The sequence below is a fragment of the Sorex araneus genome, chromosome 4 (genome assembly GCF_027595985.1).
Source record: "Sorex araneus isolate mSorAra2 chromosome 4, mSorAra2.pri, whole genome shotgun sequence".
Taxonomy (NCBI): domain Eukaryota; kingdom Metazoa; phylum Chordata; class Mammalia; order Eulipotyphla; family Soricidae; genus Sorex; species Sorex araneus.
The window spans coordinates 6,156,649-6,166,078 of NC_073305.1; positions in this window are offsets into that span (position 1 = coordinate 6,156,649).

Consider the following 9,430-nt stretch of genomic DNA (forward strand, 5'->3'; position numbering starts at 1 on the left):
CGGGCGACAGGAGAAGCGTTCCTCGGTGTTTCCCACCAGAACTCACAGCAGCCCACGCCGGGCCCCCAGGTGAGGGCTCAGAGAGGGCCGGCACCTCACCCAGGGTCACACAGCCCGCGCGTCGGAGTCAGACCTGAAGCAAGGCCTGGGCGTGGCCGTGCTGCTGTGGGAGGGACGCGGGCTCCAGGGACAGGCCTCCCGAGAGCGACCGCCCAGGACGAGCTGCCCCGGCCCTGAAATCCTCACCCGGGCCCGGGCCGAGCCTCCACCTGCTGGAACGTCCACTCCTGGCCAGCCGGCCTGACCCAACTGCCCGCTGCCCCTTCAGGCCGCTCACGTCCACGCTCGGCTCCCGCCGCCCCATCACTGCCCACGGGGCAGCGGCCACGGCCAGACGCTGCCTGCGGGGCCTGTGTGCGGCTGTGCATAGCCGGTGCCTCCCGCACCCGGAATGAATGAATGAATGAATGAATGAATGAATGAATACACTGATATGGGCATGTGGGTCTGTTTCCCTACAGGGACTTTATCAGTCCATGGACGGGGACAGGCTTCTGGGCAGCTTTCCTCAAAAGTGAGCTTGTTTCTCCTGTGGAGGGGAGGGCGAGAGGGAGCCCCGAGGGAGGAGGAGGGGGGAAGGGGGAGGGGAGTAGGGGACAGGGGAGGGGGGGAGGGAGGGGGAGCCCTGAGGGAGGAGGAGGGGGGAGGAAGGGGGAGAGGGGAGGGGGAGGGGGAGAGGGAGGGGGAGAGGGGAGGGGGAGGGGTGGGGGAGGGGAGGGGGAGAGGGCAGGGGAGAGGGTCCTTCCCCAGGGCCCGGCACCGGGCGACAGGCTGCAGTCCGGCTGGGCCGGGCCCTTCGGCCCAGGCTAATGCAATCCCCTTGTCTGCAGAGCCAATTGGCGCCTCCAGGGGTCAGCCTGCGGGTCACTGAGTCAGACCGCCCAGGAGGGCTCCAGGCTGAGTGCCCCGAGGGCCCGACAGGGCAGGCGGGGAGGGACGGGGCCGAGGGCCCTGAGAGATGGTTAGTGAGACCTCGGCAGGGCCCCAGGGGGCTGCCCCTCCCCCTCCCTGCGGACCCCGCAGCCCGGGCCCCCAAGGACTCCTGCAGTGGCCCCCAGGGGCAGAGGGAGGAGGGGCGGCTGTCCCCAACCTCAGGACACGTGCACGCCCGCCCGCCCCCACACTGGAGTCCCGGCCAGAGGTCGTCCCTGCACTCTCGCCTCCATCCAGAACATTCTCCTCCCTCACCCTCAGCCTCTCAAACTGCTCCCTGCACCTCTGAGGTGCCCCCTCCGCCAGGAGGCCGTCCTGGGTTTCCCCTGTGTCTGGGCTGCTCTGCCTGCACGTTTCTGCACCGAGGCACGAGTCTGTCCTGGGCCCTGGACACGCCCTGAGGAAGGCAGGGACGCCCCAGAGCGACCAGCCGGGACCGGCCACCGGCCTGGCCCGCAAGCATTGGGCCGGTGATGTCCGTGAGGTCACCAGGAGGGCAGTAGGCCAAGGGCCACAGCCCCGGCCACCCCTCGGGCCTGCTCAGGGTGGCTGCGGCGCTGACCCCTGGGGCCCTCCCCGCCCCCAGCTGTGTCTCTGTGCTGGGGCCACACTGCCGTGCTCGGGGCCAGCTCCCGGCTCCGCACCCAGTGACCACTCCTGGTGGGCCTGGGGGGCCGCACGAGGCGGGGGGGCCGCTGTCCTTGCCTTCCCCACTGGGCTGTGGTGGGGTGGGGGCTGTACGAGGGGGAGCCGCTGTCCTTGCCTTCCCCACTGGGCTGTGGTGGGGTGGGGGGCCGTACGGGGGGCTGGCCTTGCCCTCCCCACCGGGCTGTGGTGGGGTGGGGGGCCGTACGGGGGGCTGGCCTTGCCCTCCCCACCGGGCTGTGGCTCCGCGTATTATACTTTGCCACAGGCGCCGCCCAAGGCCATGAAAAAGCCAAACCAGGCCGAGAGACCACGTCAGGAAGGACCCCCAGCTCTGCTCAGCCCTGGGGGGCCGTCAGGGGGCGGCAGCTGCCCAGGTCAGCCCTGCCCCCCTACCCCGCGGTGTCAGCTGTGACCGAACCGGCCAGCACTGGCAGGGGAAATGACAGGCTGCTTTGGAGGGACAGTGGCTGGGCGTGGTCACGGGGGCCACAGGGAAGGGGGGCGGTGAGACCCCCCCCCGGTGAGGCCCCCCTGACAGCAGCCCGGCCAGCCCGGAGCTGCAGGAGTCTGAGCCGACTCCCTGCCCACAGACCCCCCAGAGGGGCAGTGAGGCCCAGTGAGCAGCTCCCGCGTCAGGGGCCGACACTGTGTCGGGCTCCTCGCTCAGCCCCCGCGTCCAGCTCCGGGGGGCACAGGGAGACCAGGGGGGCCCGGCCCCACCTGGCACGCGCGTTCCCAGGGGTGGGAACTGGGGGTGTCCAGACTGGCCAGGGGCACGGTGCTCCCGCATTCCTAACGGGGTCTCTCGGGCAGGGCCCTCGCAGGGTCACACTGGGGGGCTCCCGAGTCGTGGGGGGAGCAGCAGGGACCCCCGACCTGCCACACTCACCCCACCGGCACGCATCACCTCCGACTCCTCGACTCTACCGAGAGCCCCACAGTGCTCCGGGGGGTCACGGCAGGGGTGCCCAGCCCCCGCCCTAGGTCTCTGTCTGGGGCTTGCGGGCGGATGTGGGGCGACCGAGACGGGCCCCCCGCCCCCCCCCCCCCCGTGCCAGCCCGCGCTGTCCTCTGAGCCCCGGGCGCGTTCCGGGCCTCTCCCGAGAGCGGAGGAAATTGAATTTCCAGAGACTGTTTTCCCGGCTGAACAGAAGCCCGTCCCGCCTGAACACAAGGTGTTCCGGGCTTGACTTAATATATATATATAATCGTGTTCAGTCGAGAGGAGGAGAGAAAGGGGGAGAGAGAGGGAGAGAGAGAGAGAGAGAGAGAGAGAGAGAGAGAGAGAGAAGGAGAGAGAGAGAGAGAAGGAGAGGGGGGAGAGAGAGGGAAAGAGAGAGGAAGAGAGAGAGGGAGAGAGAGAGGAAGAGAGAGAGGGAGAGAGAGGAAGGGAGAGAGGGGGAGAAAGAGAGAGGGAGAGGAAGAGAGAGAGGGGGAGAGAGAGAGGAAGAGAGAGAGGGAGAGAGAGGAAGGGAGAGAGGGGGAGAAAGAGAGGGAGAGGAAGAGAGAGGGGGAGAGAGAAGGATAGAGGGGGGAGAAAGAGAAAAGGAAAGAGAGAGAGGAGGGGGGAGAAAGAGAGAGGGAAAGAGAGAGGATAGAGATGGGAGAGAGCGAGAGAGAGGAAGGGAGAGAGGGGGAGAAAGAGAGAGGAAGAGAGAGAGGTAGAGAGGAAGAGAGAGAGGAAGGGAGAGAGGCAGAGAGAGGAAGAGAGAGAGAGAGACACGGAGAGAGAGGGAGAGAGATGGGAGAGAGAGTGAGAGAGAGGGGAAGGGAGAGAGAAAGAGAGAGGGAGAGAGGGAGAGAGAGGGAAAGAGAGGGAGAGAGAGGGAGAGAGATGGGCGAGAGCAAGGGAGAGAGGGAGAGAGAGCAAGGAAGAGAGGGAGAGAGAGGAGAGAGAGACAGGGAGAGAGGGAGAAAGAGACAGGGAGAGAGGGAGAGAGAGAGAGAGGGAGAGAGGAGGGAGAGAGGAGAGAGGGAGAGAGGAGGGAGAGAGGAGAGAGGGAGAGAGAGACAGGGAGAGAGGGAGAGAGAGACAGGGAGAGAGGGAGAGAGAGGAGGGAGAGAGGAGAGAGGGAGAGAGACAGGGAGAGAGGGAGAGAGAGGAGGGAGAGAGGAGAGAGGGAGAGAGACAGGGAGAGAGGGAGAGAGAGAGGGAGAGAGAGACAGGGAGAGAGGGAGAGAGAGGAGGGAGAGAGGAGAGAGGGAGGGAGAGAGGAGAGAGGGAGAGAGACAGGGAGAGAGGGAGAGAGAGAGGGAGAGAGGGAGAGAGAGAGGGAGAGAGGAGGGAGAGAGGAGAGAAGGAGAGAGAGACAGGGAGAGAGGGAGAGAGAGGGAGGGAGAGAGAGGGAGAGAGAGGAAGGAGGGAGGAGAGAGCAGGTCAGTGCAAATCCCCGACAGAAGCCTCAAGCTGAGGTGCCCCATCCCTGCTGGGAGCAGGAGCAGGACACGGGGTCAGGTCGGGCCCAGGGGGGCTCCCGGGCCACCCCCAGAGCCCAGCCCTGAGCAGCTGCTGGGGGCCGCGGGCTGCGGGAAGGGCGGGGCAGGGGCGAGGAGCCGGGCCCGAGTGTGGCCCCGGCCCGAGAGGACCTGGGCTGGGGGCTCGGGCCGCTCCGGCTCTGCTCTCTGTGCGGGAGGCGCCAGGGCCGGGCGGGGAAGGGCCCCCAGAAAGGGCCCCTCCCCTGGGCCCCGCAGGGCCCCGCAGGGAGGACACTGAGGGACTCGGCAGGGAATGGTCCCGTCTCGGCACGGAGCAGGCCCTGCGGCAGGGCCAGGGGGCAGGCTCTCACACAGCCCCACCCCAGAGATGCGGAAACTGAGGCACAGGGAGGGGCGTGGCCTGCCCACACTCTACGCCTGGGAAGTGGCCGGGTCAGGACTGGACCATGGGTCCCTCCTCCGCTGCCTTTAACCCCCTCCCAGCGGGCCGAGCATCCTGCTCTGCCATCATTGTTGGCTGCTGGGAGTCCCCAGGGCAACCGCCCCACGTGTTTAACAAGCACGCGGGAGGGAAGCGGTGCATCATGGATGGAGGATGGGTGGGCCGTGAGTGGATGGATGACGGATGGATGGATGGATGGATGGATGGATGGATGGATGGATGGATGGATAAATACACGGATGGATGATGGGTTGGTAGATGGATGGTGGATGGATGGATGGATGGGTGGGTGGGTGAGTGGATGGACGATGGATGTATAGATGGATGGATAGATGGATGGATGGATGGATGGATGGATTGATGGGTGGATGGATATGTGGATTAATGAAGAATGGATGACAGATGGATGATGGATGATGGATGGATACACGGATGGATGATAGGATGGATAGATGATGGATGGATGGATGGATGGATGGATGGATGGATGGATGGATGGATGGGTGGGTGGATGGATATGTGGATTAATGATGAGTAGATGATGGGTGGATTGATGGATGGGTATGTGAATAAATGATGGATGATAGATGATGGATGTATGGATGGATGATGGATGGATGATGGATACTGACATATGGGTGGACGGATGATGGATCAGTAGATATATGGTGGTTGGAGAGACGGGTGGGTGAGTGATTGACTGATTGACTGATGGGTGGACAGCTGGATTGATGGGTGGTGATGGATGGGTGAACAGATGACCAGATGAGTAGGTGGATAAGCAGCTGTGTGGATGGGTGGATGGATGATGGATGGATGGACAGGTAGACAGTGAATGAACGAGTGATGGGTAACTGCATGGATGGGAAGGTGGGGTTGGCACGGACAGGCCAATGCAGGGTTTGTGTGCAGTGATCGCCATGGATGTCTTGGGGGGGGGGGGGTGACACACTGAATGGAAAAAGCCTGAGGCTCCATTCTCCCCCCAGCAGCACCAGTGGGTCGGAAGACACCCCCGAAGGGCCACTTTGCGGAGACGCCTCCTGTTTGCAAGGAGGGAAGTTGGCAGAGCCCCCTGCTCTGGGGAAGTCAGGGGAGGCTGCCTGGAGGCGGTGGGTTGGGGTTGTTTCCGGGGAGAGAAGGGGGAGCTGGTGTGGGGAGGGCGAGGCCGACTGTGACAAACGCGGACAGTGGACAGCACAGCTGCGACGGCACAGGGTGGGATCACGCGGAGGAGGAGGGGAGAACTCTCGCCCGGCCGCAGCGTGGACAGACCTGGGCAGCGTGGACAGCCTGGACAGCCTGGACAGACCTGGACAGCCTGGACAGTGTGGACAGACCTGGACAGCGTGGACAGCCTGGACAGCCTGGACAGACCTGGACAGCCTGGACAGCCTGGACAGTGTGGACAGACCTGGACAGCCTGGACAGCCTGGACAGCATGGACAGACCTAGACAGCGTGGACAAGCCTGGACAGACCTGGACAGCCTGGACAGACCTGGACAGACCTGGACAGACCTGGACAGCCTGGACAGCCTGGACAGCATGGACAGACCTAGACAGCGTGGACAAGCCTGGACAGACCTGGACAGCCTGGACAGACCTGGACAGCGTGGACAGACCTAGACAGACCTGGACAGACCTGGACAGCCTGGACAGCCTGGACAGCCTGGACAGACCTGGACAGAGTGGACAGCCTGGACAGCCTGGACAGCGTGGACAGACCTAGACAGACCTAGACAGACCTGGACAGACCTGGACAGCCTGGACAGACCTGGACAGACCTGGACAGACCTGGACAGCCTGGACAGCCTGGACAGACCTGGACTGCGTGGACAGACCTGGACAGACCTGGACAGTGTGGACAGACCTGGATAGACCCGGACAGTGTGGACAGACCTGGACAGACCTGGACAGACCTGGACAGCGTGGACAGACCTGGACAGCCTGGACAGCATGGACAGACCTGGACGGCATGGACAGCCTGGACAGACCGGCAGGGCTGTGCTGGGTGAAAGGGCCGGGAAGGCGGCCGGGAGCCTCACCCCGGGGGGACAGGGAGAGGCCAAGGAAAACAAACAAACGTGGGCTCCAGCCCAGGGGAGAGTGTGGGGAGCGCATGCGGGCGGGCGGGGCCCCCGGGGGGCGTGAGTTGGCGCCACAACAGCGCCGCGGGGTCTCCTGCCGGCCCGGGCCCAGCTGTTGCCACCGGCTCCTGCGCTCAGCTGGGCCCGCTGGCAGCCTGCCCGCTGGCGCCCGGCCACTGCTGTGAGTGAAAACAGCGCAGGCCTGGCCAGGCCACGTTCCTCTCCGCGCCCTCGGGCCCACCTCGGCTCGGCTGCGGCCGCCCCCCGCCAGCCCACAGACGGCGCCTGCGCCCCCAACCACGTCAGCACAGCAGCAGACGGGAGACCCGGGAACTGTCCCGGCCACACACAGTCACACACAGAGCATTAACACACAGACGCACACACAGACACACACATACACTCACACACGGAACATTAACACACGCACACCTTCTCTCCCCAGGCCCAGCACCCCGGGGCCCGCCCCCTCGCAGATCCTGAGCGGACACTCAGGCCCCACCCACCGTCCTCTCTCCAGCCTGGGCCCGTCTGCTTAAGTGAGCAGTGAGGTCAGTCTGTGAGCAAGGCGCGCTCTCCATCTCTAAGTGCCCTGGAAAGTTCCGGAAGCTCATACAGTGCGCCTGCTGACAGGACAAGCAGAAGCGCCCCAGCCGCCAAGAACCTCCCGGTCCCCGCCGGGAGCAGCCACGCGGTGATCCCCGAGGCCTTGGCTCCTGCTGCCCCGCCCCAACACCACCCCGACACCGTCCTCACCCTGGCCTGGCCCCCTGCCCTGGGACCCGGGTCCCCACTGCTTCTCGGCCCAGACGTTTTGTCTTGCGCCCAGTTGGCAGAGGGAGGCCCCAGCTCCTGCGGCCGGGATTACTACACACTGTGACATGTGACACCCTTATCTTGTTATGCACTTGGCACAGTACCATCTGACGTGAACTTAAAAAAAGAGAAATTATTGAATAGTGAGAGCAGAACTGAATGCCAGGGACCCCCCCACACACAAACACACACAAACACACACGCACACCACATGCACACACACGCAGATGCTCACATGCACACAAACACATACACACACGCACATACACACACGCACACACATGCATACACACAGAGACATGCACACACATGCAGAACCACACACACACAAACACATACACACACGCATACACATGCACACACGTACACACATGCACATACATGGGCAAACATACGCACACACGTGTGCGCACACGCACGCATGCACACACACACACATGTGCAGGAAACTGGCGGTGACCCATGCTGCCATTTTGACATTCGGTTGCAAGGCGAGAGGCAGCGTTCAGTGGCCAAGGCATCGGAAGGGCACCACGACAGTCAGAAACCTCGTTGGGGACACAGGCTGGCGGGTGCACATGTCCAGTGCCGGCCAGGGCTCTGCAGGGGGTTCCCATGGACCCTCCCTGGGCCTAGACCCCAGCCAGGCCCGGATGGCAGTGACCCTGTCCCGAACCAGAATGCACAGATGCGCCAAGCAACTCACTCAAACCTAAGAGCCACGGCCGCTCAGCCCCGCCCTCCCAGGCTCAGCCCCGCCTTCCCAGGCTCAGTCCCGCCCTCCCAGGCTCCGCCCCGCCCCAGGCTCCGCCCCGCCCCCAGGTTCAGCCCCGCCCTCCCAGGAACAGCCCCGCCCCTGGGCACAGCCCCGCCCTCCCAAGCTCAGCCCCGCCCTCCCGGGCTCAGCCCCGCCCTCCCTAACTAGGGGCCCCAATGCTCCCTCTGTCATCCGAGGTCCCGCAGTCCTGCCACCGCGACTTCCGGAGATGCAAAGTCCAGAGAGCCACAGAGCAGGGAGCTTCAGTGGCGTGACTGACGGACCGGAGGGGAGTGGGGGTCGTGGCCGGGACCTGCACCTTGTCCAGCTCCTTCCCTGTGGGGCCACGGGGGCCCAAGCAACTATTTCCAAATGTGCATTAAAAGAAATTCACGGCTTGTGGCCAGTAGCATTGGGCCTGCAGAGCTATTTTATATTCCTTTACACACGCGGTCACGTGAGGAAGTTCTCCCGCGAAAAGAGGCGGAGGGCGAGAAGGTGGCAGACGGCCAGTGGCCGGCAGTGTCCACCAGGGGGCGCGATGAGCTTGGGCCGCCGACTAAACGCACGCCGGCGCGGCCGCTTCTTCCCGGGCCTTCCCACGGGCCTGTGGGCCATCGGCACGTCCCCACATTCCCGGGAACTCCTTCAACGTCCTCCCCGTGGGCTCCCACATCCCAGGGGCCTCCCTGGGCCCTGACAGCCTCGGGCTGGCGTGACTAACTCTGGATCGCCTTCGGAATTGTTCTATTTACAGCAACTTTAGCATGTGCGTGGGCCGCGCGATGGGAACGTTTCCCCTCTCGGGGTCTCAGCTCCGGGCCAGAGACACAGAGTCGCAGTCAGCACGTTGGCACTTAGCCCCGAGCTCCAAGCAGCACCCCCCGAAACTCTGGAGGTCCCCCAGCACCACAGAGGGCAGCCTGGAGGCGGCAGCCCGGGTTCCATCCCCAGCACCCCACAGGGTCCCCTGAACCCTGCCAGGAGTAAACTCTGAACGCAGTTGGGAGCGAGCCTTGAGTCTCACCAGGAGTGAGCCCTGAGCACAGAGCCGGGAGTCAGCCCTGAGCACAGAGCCCGGAGTGACCCTGAGCACAAAGCCGGGAATGAGCCCTGAGCACAGAGCCGGGTCGTCTCTTCCCCCCACACCTGGCACCTCGGAGCCTGGGGCAGGCCAGTGCCAGGGAGGCGCCCGGGCTGCAGGATGCCCCAGCTCCCATCCCGACCCGACAACGGGAGCTGCCTCCCGG